Here is a 16,397-nt window from a genome sequence, read left to right as displayed (position 1 = left end):
ATAACAAATCTCTAAATATACTTGTTTATTTATTACTTTTAAAATAAGTAAATTAAAAATAAAAATAAACATGTTGCGGATTATAATCAATCTATTTTAAATATTGCTGAAGACAAAGTAGTATCCATAGCAACAGATATGTATATAGGTTGTCATTCAGTTGAACAAGAAGCATATGTACGCCAACAATTTCATAAAATGTCAGTTATTGATACAGGAGGATCGCCTTATGAAATCATATTAGTTCTTAACAAATTTTACATTATTACAACCAATATTGATGTATCTGATGGCTTAGCCAACGGTTGTGTTGGAAAGTTAGTGTATATTGAACGTGATGACAGTGATAACATCATACGCTTAGGGCGCTTGTGCACTACAAGGAATTTTACTGTCCGGCATTCCGATTTTTTACGGTCCGGTTTGGCATGAAAAAACCGATGAATTGCTTGTGCACCTGTCCGTCTTTACTCGGATCAGTGCGGTACAGTTCAAGGAAGTATGGCGGTATAATGCTATCATAATTGATTGTTTTCGCATTTTACAAGAAACGAGTAAAAATATAGAAGGTGAAATATATATACTTCGTTATAATAAAAAGTAAAGTTCCGTAAGAGATTTAAAATGCGTGTTTCACTTATTTATTTTAATCGGTGACGAGGAGCTAAATCTATTCCCACTGGAACTTTAACTTACCAACACTTACTTAGATAATAATTATAGGTCAATGCTTGGTCAATGTATATAAAATAACAATACCGACTTCTCAAATCTCATTGCCAGCTAAAAGAAAGTAAAACAAGAGCTTGCTTTCAATTGGCATATGCAATAAAAAGAGTAAAATCCAAGCAAGTGGGCACTCGAAAACAATTATACCTACAGCGACTCGTAAACTCAAAAAACCATCCGGAATAGGGAAAAGTAAAATGTCGGACAGTAAAATTACGTATAGTGCACAAGCTAGTATTTAGATTATTTGCGTGCCATACCGGACCGTAAAAAATCGGAGTGCCGGACCGTAAAATTCCTTGTAGTGGACAAACGCCCTTATGGCTTGAGTTTCCTGGTAAGATAGGAGAGAAAATTAGGAAAAAAGCTGCCCATCATATTCAAACTCTAAACATTAGTAGAACAGCAGTCCCAATTTTACGAAGATCGTCATCTGTACCAATGAATAGAAATAAGACAATATTTGCAAAGAGAAATCACTTTCCATTAGTATCTGCTTGTGCGCTTACAATACATAAGTCTCAAGGTGGTACTTTTGATCAAATCGTTTATGAATACAATAAAAGTCACAGTCAGCAGCTGTTATATGTAGCATTATCACGAGTAACTGATATAAATGGATTGTTCATTGTCTCAAACACCGATGACAACAAATTTTATCATGGAAGAAAGCGTCCAGGGGGAATAGTTGATTTACAGTGTGAATTTGAAAGACTTTCAAATTCTCGCCTAATAACACAACAGGAAGAATTATATAACCTTGTAAATGAGAGTAACATTACACTATTTTCCTTCAACTGCCAAAGTTTACGTGCTCATGTTTCTGATCTGAATGATAAAGTATTAAAAAGGTCCACATTGCTGTTATTTTCCGAAACTTGGATGAAAAATGACGAACAAATTCTTATTGAAAATTTTTATTGCGTTACCCAATACAAACGACCCAACTCAACTGCTGGTGGAGTAGCTGTATATCATTCATCTACAGATACACTGAACAATGTACTTAACACCAATTCAAAATATTTCACCAACTATATTATCACAAATTTCCGATGAGGTTTCACAAATTGGTGACATCGCCTTGGTTCGATGTGTTAATACGAATGACCAACCTGTGATTATCGTTGTTATTTATATTTCTACAAATACTAGCCTGACAAATATCATAAAATTTATTCATCAGCAATTACTTCACTTCACAATTGAAGGTTCTCGACTTTTAAATAGTAATTATCATGAATTACCGATGATTCTAACTGGAGATTTTAATGTTAATTTTCGCTCTCAGGAATCTCAGCCGTTAATTGATTTTTTAGAAGAAAAATTTGATTTATCTATGAATACTTCTCGACTTCATTCAACAACGCGTTTCGGTACAACGATAGATGCTGTATTTTCAAGAAAAGTAGCAAATTTAGAGAGTAAAATTTATGTTTCACATTATAGTTACCACAAACCTATAATTTCGTACGTAAGAAATTATGATGACATTCAATTACCTGTTTCGAATGAATAATATTAATATAACATTTAAATAATCTTTGTAAAGCACATGAATAATAAATATAATTAAATTATAATATAATATTTATTTATTTAAGTTAATATTTAATCATTTCAGTGATATATGTCGTCAACGCCAAAGAAGTTTTACTTCAATCGCGCGTAAAGGTTACACGCACACACTTTTTTTAATTTAAATTTATGAATGAATCCTACATATTTTGTTGGATTTATTCCAAATACTCCGTCAAACATACCTGCTAAGTGGTCCGGAAGATATGCCTCCGAGTGAGCGCACTCTGAATATTTTGTTATGTGTGTATTATCTAAATAAGTAAAACTAAAGATAATATAATACTAATTACTTACTAAAAGATTATACCGATATCGTATATATATATACTACGATAATACTAACAGATAGTCTTATCTTCTGGGTTAAAAAACTATCGCCTCTGCAAATAAATCAATCATAATAATAATGAAAGAATTTAAAACATCGGTCGAGTCTTGGTTCAATCATAATTCCTGCTAGATACTGTGAAATGGTAGATCGTAAAACTATGTTATAATGAATCAATAGCGCTTCTAGAAGAAGTCTAATTGAATAAATAAAAGTTTGAGTTTGCGTTTGAAATGTTTAATGAGGTTCCTCAAAGGTTATTCAAAACTCGACACACAACTAAGTGTACTTATCTTAATCTTAATACTATTATAAAGGCGAAAGTTTGTATGGATGTTTGTTACTCTTTCACGTAAAAACTACTGAACCGATTACAATGAAATTTAGCACACATATAGAGGGTAACTTGGATTAACACATAGGATAGGTTTTATCCCGGAAATCCCACGGGAACGGGAACTATGCGGGTTTTCCATTGAAAACGCGGGCGAAGCCGTGGGCGGAAATCTAGTAATATTATAAATGGTACTATCTACCTTGGTATAATTTTATCAGTTTTAGTTACGTACCTTTTTACTGTATTATACTCGTTCAAGGAAAGCAGAGTGCCCAAAATAAGCCACTTGAAATATAATCTTTTATCTAGCCGTATCGGCTGATAACTGAATACACAGTACATAGGATAACCATCTAAAACTTCTAACAATATGTCCGTTGTTATTTTTATTGAAAACTAGCTTTCCGCCCGCGGCTTCGCCCTCGTTTTCAGAGAAAAACCTGTTCCCGTAGGATTTCCGGGATAAAACCTATCCTATGTCCTTTCTCGGGTATCAAAATATATCTGTACCAAATTTCATGCAGATTGGTTCAGTAGTTCAGGCGTGATTGAGTAACAGACAGACAGACAGAGTTACTTTCGCATTTATAATATTAGTATGGATTGTGTTTGTGAAACCCCAATACGAAGTCATTTACCTAGAATATTCAAGGAAACTTTACATACAGGCTGTTAATTTATATTATTATCTTAGATATTCATTGACTGTGTACCTACTGTAGACAACAATATTAAACCTAGTATTTCTAGAGCCTATTATTCTGGTAGGTACAGAAGCTGTAATATAATCCATACTAATATTATAAATGCGAAAGTAACTCTGTCTGTCTGTCTGTTACTCAATCACGCCTAAACTACTGAACCAATTTGCATGAAATTTGGTATGGAGATATTTTGATACCCGAGAAAGGACATAGGCTACCTTTTATTGCGAAATATGTACCACGGGCGAAGCCGAGGCGGACGTCTAGTTGGCTATATAATTGCCGAGTGCATCAAAATATGTTCAGTAGTTTGTTTGACAAAAATATATTATGTACTTAGGTACATATTGAGACTGAAAAAACCTAAAAGGTTGTTAAATTACATCTTAAGAGTTTATTTCAATTCTATTTCACATTGTTGGATGCAAACATCGTTAGATGCAATTATAGTCTCCGATCAACTTGAGCAATAATCGAAGCAAGAAAAGTAAACGAGATTTATTCCACGCTTATTATCTTAATACTATTATAAAGGCGAAAGTTTGTATGGATGTTTGTTAACTCTTTCACGTAAAAACTACTGAACCGATTACAATGAAATTTAGCACACATATAGAGGGTAACTTGGATTAGGACTAGGACACGTAGGATAGGTTTTATCCCGGAAATCCCACGGGAACGGGAACTATGCGGGTTTTCCTTTGAAAACGTGGGCGAAGCCGCGGGCGGAAATCTAGTAAGGTATACATTTTCCAGGATAAAGGCCTCACTTATATTGGTACTTAATAATGTTTTTACAGATAATAATAAAACAAAAACTTGTATGAAACAAAAAGTAAATAATCATATCATTAGAACGTTTACCTATTTGTAGTAGTAATGAGTTAACAAAAATGTAGTATTTCTCTTTCTATTTTTTTAGTCTATTACAAACCAACGGTATTTTTCAGAGAAATTTAAATTTTTATATATAAGTACTCCAGTCAGTCTAGACATTCAATTCACAATAATTCCAAAAGTTATCAAACTTCGGTCAAGTGAATGGTACATTGGGATGACAATGTCATATTTTCTTGTTACAAGTTAATGTTCATACTGAAATCTCCAGTGTATTAGATATAAGCTTCTTGATATCATTACAAATTTTAAGTTCTGTCAAGTTTACTTATTTCTTTTTGCTTATCACGTATTAAATACCTACTTAGCTATCATTTATTTCTAAATATCTTGTCGCTCGCGGCTTTGTTCGGTTTTATATAAATTATGGTCCAAAACTTTTCTTGAGAACCTCTCCATCTAATAAATAACATTTTAATAATTTTCAGACTATCTTTTACATACAAGCTGTACGTACCTACGTAGATTGAAAACGTACAAACTTTCGCCCACAAAGATAAATATCTACAGAAATCAAATTCACTACCCTCATAGAGTCATATATTTAATATTGCTAATTGAATAGATGTAATGAAGCAAATAAAATACTCTAATGGTGACCATTAAACTGGCAAATTAGCTGTCTGTGGTCCTTGTTACTAATTTGAGGTTAATTTTATATTATGTATCTAATTTATTTTAATTAAATTGGATGATTTTGAAAGCTTAGAACGTTAAATGTAACACACAATGTTATTAAATACTTATTTAAATAAATAAGTATGATAATATTATAAATAGGTGAAGTTGAGAATTTTGTGGGGTCCTATTGTGAAAATTATTTCAACTATTCAGGAAGGATATTTTCAAATGAAGCAAGAAGTGAAGCTGGGGCAAATGGCTAGTTATAATATTACGACAGATCTAATAATTATTTAAACACATGTATTGTCAAAGATATTTTATACTACTTTTATTCAGAGCAAAAAAAAAAAAAAAACTAATTTGTTGTGATCGAAGTTGTGCGCATTCTCTAGTCTAATGAACTTTGTACTTCCCCTGTGATTAAGTCTGAACTAATAAATTTTTATCATACCATAGCTAAATTGCGCAATGATTCTTTCATTTATAGATATCTTAAAAATAATGGATAAAAATAGTAAATATCATAAGATAATACAAATTTAATATCAGTAATTGAATCATATTAGGGATTTGAAAAGATTAAATAGATACTGGCGCTAAATCAAATAAGTACAAAGTTTGAAACCTATTATCTTCGCTAGCTAGTCGAAATTCGGCGAAAAAATTCGGCAATTCCGATGAAATACATAAGAAAACTCCAACTCAAACATTTATTTATTCAATTGGACTTCTTCTAGAAGCACTTTTGAATCGTCATGACATAGTTTAACCATTTACCACTGACTTGTAATCAAAACGCGAGGAAGTCATATTTTTAACAGAGAATAATATAAATGGCATAGGGAAATGAGTATACCAGGGACTTAACAAAATCCCTGAGGGTATACCTCCTACGAAATCTCAAATATTATTGTTAATTACATCTTTTGTATGAAATGTTTAGGAAAATCGCGACGATATGAGAGCATTTGTATAATTATGACAGATGGCACCGTTTATCACAGACTAGGCTCTTAATTAAACGGCTGATTTAGCTACTTGAAACATATCCAAATCACGTTCCTTACTGTTAGATTGAATATCTAAATATGTATCACATATTTTGTAATATGCCGGTAGTATAAAGGTCTCGTTTAATAAAGCGGCTAGGCTCTAAATTAAACGACTATTTGATAACAAACTGTTGGCAGTATACATATAGTCACTGTAGACTTATACACCCCTCTTTCGGGGGTTAAAAAGTAATTAGACGAGACACAATACTGCCAATACAATGTCTAGATATAAATTAAATACTGGGACCTTTTTCATTTACAAACAATGTTATTTGTATACCGCCTTAATTGCGCTGTGTAGAATAAAATGTACGAATTGTATTTAGAATTGCTTTCACCATTTGAATTGTACAACGTAATTTAAAAATATGCCAATGATTTTAGGAAAGTCTATGTTTTATTGTATGTTATGGATAAACACAAAAAAACGCTTATGATGTGATTTATAAGTCCTTAATTTTGTATATTTTTAACATAAGTCTTATAATACAGGATGTTATATTATAGGCAATGGTAAAAAAATAATAGTATCCATACAGTATGTATTTTTATAACTTTACCATGTAAAATATGGAATAATTATAGAACATTTATACAGCTACGTTTATATCTGAAAATCTCAAAGGTTAGATATAAATCATTATTACATAAACATTCTGCATAAACTAATAAATTCGATTGATTTATTTTGATATCCGTATATTAATAATTCGTCCTTGAAACCTGAAATTTAGGCATAAAATGCCCTTAAAGACTTATCAATCTTAACAAAATGTAAAGGTATTTCTCGGGAAACCACTTTATCTATTACAAAAAAACTGCATCAAAATACGCTGCGTAGTTTTAGAATTAGATATGTACACCACATTTTATGAATTTTGGTTCGTTAATAAATCGTCTGGGCCTACAGATTATTTATTCATACTTTTCTTTTATTAAATTATGAATCGAATTACGAAGTTAGTTTACCTGTCTTATTTGGAAAGGATCTTCAATCTAGTTATGTTACCTATATGTCTTTCACAATAATAACTCAAGAGACAAAGTTTCGTACGAAGTAATTATTTATTAGAAGGATAAATAAGTTCGTGAGTTACCCTTGTCACTAACAGTTATTAAATCAATACAATACAACACGAAATTCTTTATTTAACACACACATACAGAAGAAAAGAAAAAGAAAAGATAAAACCATATAAGATAGGTACAACATGTTAAATAGGCGGCCATATCGCTTTCAAGCGATCTCTGCCGGGCAACCTTTGGATAGGATTAGTTTTATGAAATAGAATGAGATAGAGATCAAAATTCTTGTACAGTTTTTTCTTCGATATAATATATTCACGGTTTATCCAATCATTGTATTTTAATGAAATAAAGGTATAAAAAATGATGAACAGATTATTGAAAGTCTTTGTTTCAACGAGAAAATAATAATAAAGTATTGGTTTATAAACCTAAATGAATGTATTAAACAGATTAATAGTTATTTTTAAAATTGTATTAGAAATAATTTTGAGTTACTTGAAAGATTATTGAGTGAAAAAATATCTTTATATATTTTATTATATTCCTTGAAGTACGAGGATGGTTTTTATGTAGAGAAAACGAAAATATGTACCACGAGCGAAGCCGGGGCGGACCGCTAGTATAATATAAAAACATAATAGAGTTACGTAGAAAATACAATTGTTATGAAATAATAATTATGATTAAAAAAATTCACGGCTCTAGACATTTAAATAAGATAAGGAACCTTATTTGTTAATGTCTGAGAAATTCTCAAGATTACGTTTTAAGCTAAATCATCTAAAGCGTAATTTTATAATAATAAATGTAGTAAACATTAAAAACACACTTTTTTCACACTTATTTTTTTGTAGTTTCGGAAAATAAGATAATCATGAAGTTATTGTATTGACACCGATCCTTGATAAGTGTACAAAGATGGAATAAATCTGTCCATTTGTAGTGAGCTCAAATAGACTTCAAAAGAATTGGTTACATACTATGATATATAAAAAGGTAGATACGTTACCCGCTCTCTATTTTGGCAAGAAAAAACTCAGCTAAGTGCCCGAGTTTCACTTAGTCACGCACCATTCAGCGTCGTGGCTGGACGTTCTTTTTTATATTTTAATCGGCAGTTGTTATTACGAAGTACATGAGTGAGACATGTATTATGTCTCGTGCGTGAGAGTGAAAGAGAGAACAACTGTATTGGTGATAATGCGTTAGTAAGTAGGTATGTATTAATTACGCTGTTTTAGTGCAATGATGTTGGCGTATGCCGCGTCTACTAGTATAATAGAGTCATTGGTTACATACAAATCGACTAAAGGAGTCGGTTACATACAAACATACAGGTGTAGGTAATATAAGGCTAAAAATAGTTTACAGAAGACACGTTTAATACGGTCAAGTGGTACTTAAGATTATTGGCTGAAGATCTCCGTTGCGAGAATCATTGATTAGCGATAAAGACTGTTGTATTGTCATTACAGTAAGATATAGTTTGTTTTTGTGTTCAATACAAGGTATAGCAAAATTATTGTACCTATTCTATATGCATTGAAATTAATTACTTTTAGTTAGTCTTGCTAAAACTTGATTCTATAATTATAGATAATTTTGGTTTAATTTATGTAGTGGTTATGGAAGATTTAAACGGCGAACAGTAAATAAATATTTAGAAAAAAATCATACTATATCAGGATTAAAGGTTGTCTTTATTGGTATAGTTAAAGATAATCAAAACTCACATATCCGAACTCTAAGTAGCCCAAGTTTACTAGTGGAGTACAACTCTATAATAAAAATAAATGTGTGCGTGTGCTAGTGAACACACGTAAGAAGTGAAACTTCTTTATGACCTTATTTTTCAAAAAATAATTTACTATATGCAATTTTACAGAAATACGTCGAATCACGCGTGGTAGAGAAAGAAAAAGATGGCGCGTAACGGAAAAATGTTACGCGTAACGAAAAAATGTTACACTAAATTTTTTTCCAACCCCGATAAAGAAGTTTCACTTCAATAATGATTAATATTTCATGGAATAAAACACTTTAGAAGTAAGTAAAGTAGTGAGTAATATAGTTTGATATAAAAATCTCGTTTAAGTAAATTATACAATATACAGAATTAAATTATCATTTAGTTTAAATAAAATATACTTGATTTAATTAATCATGCACAAAAAAGGATACAAACGATTTTAAACTTTTCATCTGTACAACATTAAACTAACTCTCGAGTGAGTAGATGCTCGATCGATTAATAGCTACTGCAACTCCCTGCATACTAAATTTCATAAAAATCGTCAAAACCGCTTCCGAGATCCAAATAATTTATAAAGAATTGCTCGTTTAAGATTAAGTTTAGATAGATAGATTTATCACTGATCATAAACGATACACATGTCAAGATATACAAGAAATAACTTCAATAAAATGCTAATCTTCAAACAAAAAACAAAACCCGAGTCCGTCTATTTTTAAAAGCACTGAACATCATTCATAACCTAAAAAATGTCACTATGATATAATAGCAAATATTGACCGAAAATCATGTATGTGTGAACAAACACTAATAAATCAAAGCACACATTGAAAGAATCACACAAATACCGTATCTACCACTTGAATTGTGATAAAAGGTTTATATTAAACCATCTTATCATGGGAATGTATTAATTTACTTAAAATATTAATTGAGTCGACTATCTTATCGGCCGATACGTCGCCTATCTATAAATTGTTCTTTATTTTTGTACATTTCATTTAGGGTTGACAGACTGAACTGCGAACAAAAAAAAAAGATATCACAAAATGTAGAGCGTAATTGAAGAAAGAATGCGTGTGAAATAGAAGAAAACAAAATATAAATAACTAGCTTTTCGCCCGCGTCTTCGCCCGCGTTTTCAAAGGAAAACCCGCATAGTTCCCGTTCCCGTGGGATTTCCGGGACAAGTTACCCTTTATATGTGTGCTAAATTTCATTATAATCGGTTCAGTAGTTTATGCGTGAAAACCATACATACATACATACAAACCTTTCCTCTTTATAATATTAGTATAGATGAACAAAACCTTCGCCCGCCTATTTCTACTAATTTGATAAAAAGTTATATTATGTCTTATTATTTTAGATATGGCATTATATTATTATAGTTTTCAAGATTTAGTTAGTATTGATGTGATAAGCATGTACAGTCTGTCTATCACAAGGCAAACTCCGTGCATAAAAAATATCACATTAAATAATTGTGACGTAGTAGCTACTCTGAGACGATTTTTATCTATATGATTAATATTTACTGTACGCCAATATAATTATTTGTATATGGCCATGGATAACAATGTTTATATTCGAAGATTATCCAGTAATAACAAGAAAATGTCAAGTACTGTTGATAATTTATTTTTTTCAGTTCATATTAATTTAAAAAAATCTCTTAAACTCTACAAATAATGATACTAACGTGTGATTAAATATACAAAAATACAGTAATGTTATGTTGTTTTAATAATAAAGGATGATTACTGAATAAATAAATAAATAAAATAAATATTTCAGGACAATTTTCACACACGGCACGATCTGATCCCATACTAAGCTTTCGCTTGTGGTAATCAGATGGCTGATAAACATACATATATAATTTTAAATAAATACTTATGTAGATAATCAACACCCAGACACCGAGCAAACATCTATGTTCATCACAGAAACATTTGCCCCGGGCGGGAATCGAACCCACGACCAGTGGCTTGGAAGGCAGGGTCACTACCAACCAAGCCAACCGGTCAATCGAATATTCTAAATGAATAATATGCAAATTCGAATGCATTATTCCATACAATATTGTTTATTTTAGTGTCTAACATTGTTAAATAATACATTATTGGTTAAATAAGCATATTAAATTATTATAGCATTGGTTTGAACGGTTGATTTAGATGATCTCTACATTAATAAATAGTGGTTAAATTACGTAATATATTATACGCTCGTTTTTAATACAAATATTAGATAATTACCGTGAAAAATAAACATTACAATGACACCTAGAGCCGTGCGTTTCATAAATAATTTTGCGCGAGACAGCTTTTAAATAAGTATTTACTATTTAGTTTCCATAAATGTAATTTATAAAAGTGAAAGCCCTATATATATTTGCATTGATAATTTTGATTTTTTTATATCTTTTTGGTTTTAGCAGATATCGAAATCTTAATCAGTTGAATACGTGAAGCCGGCGCGTGTGGACGTGTGTCGATTTTTCCGTCGATAGCTTTTACGTATCCCGTTCTTGTGATAAATATTGTGTTTTAAGTGCTTTTAACTATTGTGAAAGTGTTTGGATAATTTTTGGTGAGTTTTTAGTCATATTATATGATTTGATAAAAAATATTGTAGAGGTTTAAACTTTCCACTGTATTGTTCGTTTTCCTTACATAAAGACAAAATAATGATAAGATTGTCGAGTTGATGTTGTTCGAGTGTCTATCTAATAGATATTATGATACATATAGTATGTATACAGTAAATTTTCAAAACTTTGTTGATATGAATAAAAACACAATTTCAAAATTAATCGAATTAAACGTTTATTATATATGTAATAAAATTCAATTAAGATTATATTTATCAATATTGTACCTATATTGTTAGATTTATGCCTTTATCGGTGTCAGTAATGCGACATATTATGTTGTTAATAAATAATATTGGTTGTATAAACAATGTTTTTATCAAGAGATTTATGAACCACGTGGTGACGTGATTTTTTACGTACTTATTATAATAAAGATAGAGTTCGGCGAATAATTTACGTTACAATTTACAATAATTTATGTTACAGTTTACAATTATTTAATTAACAATTTGTTACGTTGTAAAAAAATTGAAATAATTTATAGAAATAAAATAAGGACAAATTAATTAATCACTACTATCATAAGCTGTGAATAAAATATAACGTTGATTTTACGAAATACAAAGCTTTTCTGGTAGCGTAAGAATACTTTAAGCTGCTTCAATTGCCAATAAGCTTTAAGCTCCGAAAAATCAGCGATAATAAGCAAAAGTTTGGAAAATCCAAAAGTGCACGCCTCATAATTTTTTTTTAATAATTATTTATTAATTATTATTTTTGTTTATTTAATAACAATTAAACCACATCGAATCAGACCCTGAAAAATGAAAGGGTTCTATTCCTGAGCATACTCAAGCGTAAGAGAAAAAAAAAGACTCGATTAGTAAAGTATTTCGGTCGCTATCGTGTTAACAAGAAAATCCTCCGCACATACAGACACACGGACGTCCAAGACAGAACTTTTTTAAACTGTATTTTAACTAGTTTAAATAACAAAAATGACATCAAAAATATCATGAATGTTAAAAATAGTGTTTTTTCTTAATATGTGTGTGTATGTATTATCTTACAAGTGCAATGTATGATACATAAAGACATTTTAACTTTTAAGTTTGAAAAATCAGATGTTTTGCGCGAAGTGACAGTAGTACCCACCTCAACGCTTCGCTTATGAGGCGTGCAATAGGGAGTAGGATACAAATAAAATTAGTTTTACTTATGCTAGCTCTATGTTAAGAAAAATAAAATAAAATTCATCACATTGTTTACTAACACATACCAAACAGTATCAATCTATCATTTAACATAATTTGTTTATAAATACTTAGATCTTCTCTTAAAGCTTTGCACTTCTTTTTATGTAGAGCCTGTAGAGAAATACCTTAAAAAAGTAAAGTAACATCAAATAATTAAGAATTCGATCGAAGTAAAAAATAATTAAGTATACATATAATTGTACTACAACTGAACATGATCTTTTTGTGATAATTTTTTATCCATTAAGTTTTTATTCCGATCAATTTGGACCAAACTTATTATTGTTCGATAGTTTCCGCCTGCCTGTGAAACTACGTTGAAAAAGTGGTAATAATATTACCTCAAAAGAAACATGTGTACATATAGATACTAGGTATATTATGATTACTGGATAATTAATAAAAAGAAAATTAATAAAATAATTAATAAAAAAAAAAAAAGCAAGATGCTTTTTTTTGAATTGTTATTAATTAATTATTATTAGCGGTGGCTCTTAGCAATAAGTATTTGAACACTTCTTATAATTCTGCTGATCTAAAAATTTTGTTCAAACTTATTTTATGACAAAAGTTACGGCTTTGCTGAAAATTGCATAAAAGCTGTTTTTATAACCTTTGGTCCCGAGTTATTTTTTGCAGTTATCGGATCAAGGAGGTTCCGATTAAATAATTTTGTATGTTTTGAACAATCCAACCAACTTTCTCCTTCTGTCTTGAAACCACAGTTGACAGTTTAAGAAGAATTGATAACATAACCTTTTTTATCTAGATGTGTGAAAACCATAGAGTGAAAACCGATAGGTAAAAAAAGTACTATTTTATCCAGTTAAAGAAAGGTTTGGCAAAAGTTTGAAAACTTGGCGAAACCTAGCGCTTTTTACCAGTATGTAGGTCGTTGTTGTTGTAGGAATTGTATATTTACTTTAACAAAGCAATCCATACTAATATTATAAATGCGAAAGTAACTCTGTCTGTCTGTCTGTTACTCAATCACGCCTAAACTACTGAACCAATTTGCATGAAATTTGGTATGGAGATATTTTGATACCCGAGAAAGGACATAGGCTATCTTTTATTGCGAAATATGTACCACGGGCGAAGCCGGGGCGGACCACTAGTATATTATACTTTAGTAAAAGCGATTCCAAGCTTTAACACCTTAATATATAACTACTAGTAAGACTTATTTTATACTTAGACTGACCGGTTGGTTTGCTTGGTAATGGCCCTGCCTTCCAAGCCAGAGGTCGTGGGTTCGATTCTCACCCAGGGCAAATATTTGTGTGATGAACATAGATATTTGCTCTGTGTCTGGGTGTTAATTATAAGTGTTAATATAAGTATTTAATTATATATGTATGTTTATGAGTCATGTGGTTTCCATAACACAAACGAAAGCTTAGTATGGGATCAGATCGTGCCGTATGTGAAAATTGTCCTGTCCTGAAATATTTAATAACCATAACCTTTTAATTCACACCAAAGATGGAAAAAAATCTTATATAACTTATTACTTATATATCAGATAATAAATAACAGGGTACTGACTACTGCGTAAATCGTAGCAAGATGCGAATTTAAACAGTGTTTTATGTAGGTACTAATGACAAAAGTTCGGTTTATTTTTCTCTCTAATTCTTCATGAATTATGATGAATGTCGCTTTAACAATTTGTTTGAGTTATTCTGCTATAAATTTTGCAAAAGAAAAACTTATAAGTACTTAATATTTTATTTACATGAACTTGATTACGGTTTTGAATTTATTGGTAACTAGCGGTCCGCCCCGGCTTCGCCCGTGGTACATGTATACGTTTTCTCTACATAAGAACCATCCTCGTACTTCAAGGAATATAATAAAAAAAGAATTATCGAAATCGGTTCAGCCGTTCTCGAGTGATGCGCTTACCAACACATTTTGCGATTCATTTTTATATATAAGAGAATAGTAAAACCAATCACACTAATTCATTTGTTTTGCCCTCTACACAATGCGTTGGTCCAACATGGCGAAGGCGATCTACAATGACGGTCGATCTTGAATCTTCTTGATAGACATAATAATATAAGCCCTCTACGCTATCGTGCTTGCCTTACTAGCTCAACGCTGCCCAGGGCCCATCAAATAACGTTAACGTTTTATGTTTTCATACTTATCTATATCGGTTTAGGGCAAAATTTGAAAGAAATCAATAAAGAAATCGTTAGCCTTTATTTAGCCAAATGTAAATATCTTCGCTTTCATTCAAACAATTATGAATGTAATATCTGCTATTAAAACTAAAAACTTGTACATTAGTACTCAGGAAATATCACAGATTATGTGACAAGAAAGACGCTAGATTTTATGGATATCTAAGTACATATTTAGACAAACATTTTATGATGAGATTATCATAAATTATACACGTTCTTTTTATAGAGATAACCTAAAAGTTATATGAGGAATTCCTTTATTTTCAATTAGTTTATTCTATACGTACATTGGAGTATTTTTGTGTATTAAAAAGGTATTCTTAGAAATGATAGAGGCTATTTTTGAACGGTATTCGGAGCGAATTTTGTAACATTTAATTGGAGTCGAAAAATGTGTGTTTTATTTCTACAGAAAAATATAAGCAATCCTCACTGTTATGCTAAATGTTATCGTTGCGTTAAAACAATTAATAATTAATTTGTAGAACTATAATATCCAATAACGTAGAGTCTAAGGGCTCTATATTATTAAGTCGTTATTTTATTATGTTCTATTGTATTACATCTGATAATCTTATCACTACATAGTATAAAACAAAGTCGATTTCCCTGTCCCTTTGTACGCTTAAATCTTTGAAACTACGCAACGGATTTTGATGCGGTTTTTTTTAATAGATAGAGTGATTCAAGAGGAAGGTTTATATGTATAATAACATCCATTAAATAGTGAAGAAGTACTGTTATTTTTGAGGTTTCTAATGTGATGTCGTAAAAAATTACATTTTTTCCGCTTACATTGCAAACGCAGGCTGCACCCTACGAGTTTTATCAAAATAATGTACTAAGTATTATACACATTGAAAAGGTCTACAGAAAAGTCTGTGATGGTATATGTCTATCTCTTATGGATAACCCACAATAACTTTTTTTTTTGTCATTTACTTTTTACGACAAATAATGGCTAATTTTCGATGCGATTTTAACCAATACAGCATTAATCCTTAACCAATTAAATACCTTGAATACATTGTTCATTTAATATAGATCTACATTTCCCTTTACACCGTATGATTTAAGTGAATATTTTCGAAGATATTACAGATTTAAAAATTGCGGGACGTAGCGTTTGCGGCGGTACCGGCCGGCCGCCCGGCTATATATTTTATACTCGTGCGAAGCCGGAGCGGGCCGCTATGTTTTTATATACATATTATACAACGTTCACAGTTTTTCTGTAGTGTATTTAGTATCAGCATTGCACCCGTGCGAAGCCGGGGCGGGTCGCTAGTCTTAATATATATAAATCTCGT

At 30.8% G+C, this 16,397-nt stretch overlaps 1 protein-coding gene across 1 annotated transcript in view; it reads left to right on the top strand.

The window, feature by feature from the left end:
* Window positions 1-11,507: 11,507 nt before the first annotated feature.
* The window catches only part of LOC149479328 (atrial natriuretic peptide receptor 3), a 90,980-nt gene continuing 86,090 nt past the window's right edge, over window positions 11,508-16,397 (top strand). Inside the window, exon 1 of the mRNA XM_089708304.1 lies at window positions 11,508-11,632. The gene's annotated coding sequence lies outside the window, so the exon portion shown is untranslated. The remainder of the gene's footprint in view (window positions 11,633-16,397) is intronic.

The sequence above is a fragment of the Colias philodice genome, chromosome 20 (assembly GCF_061535455.1).
Source record: "Colias philodice isolate Cphi_HAF_F1 chromosome 20, ilColPhil1 Martin Lab GWU primary, whole genome shotgun sequence".
Taxonomy (NCBI): domain Eukaryota; kingdom Metazoa; phylum Arthropoda; class Insecta; order Lepidoptera; family Pieridae; genus Colias; species Colias philodice.
Note: the sequence above shows the minus strand (reverse complement) of the source record. Positions and strands in the feature narration are given on the sequence as shown.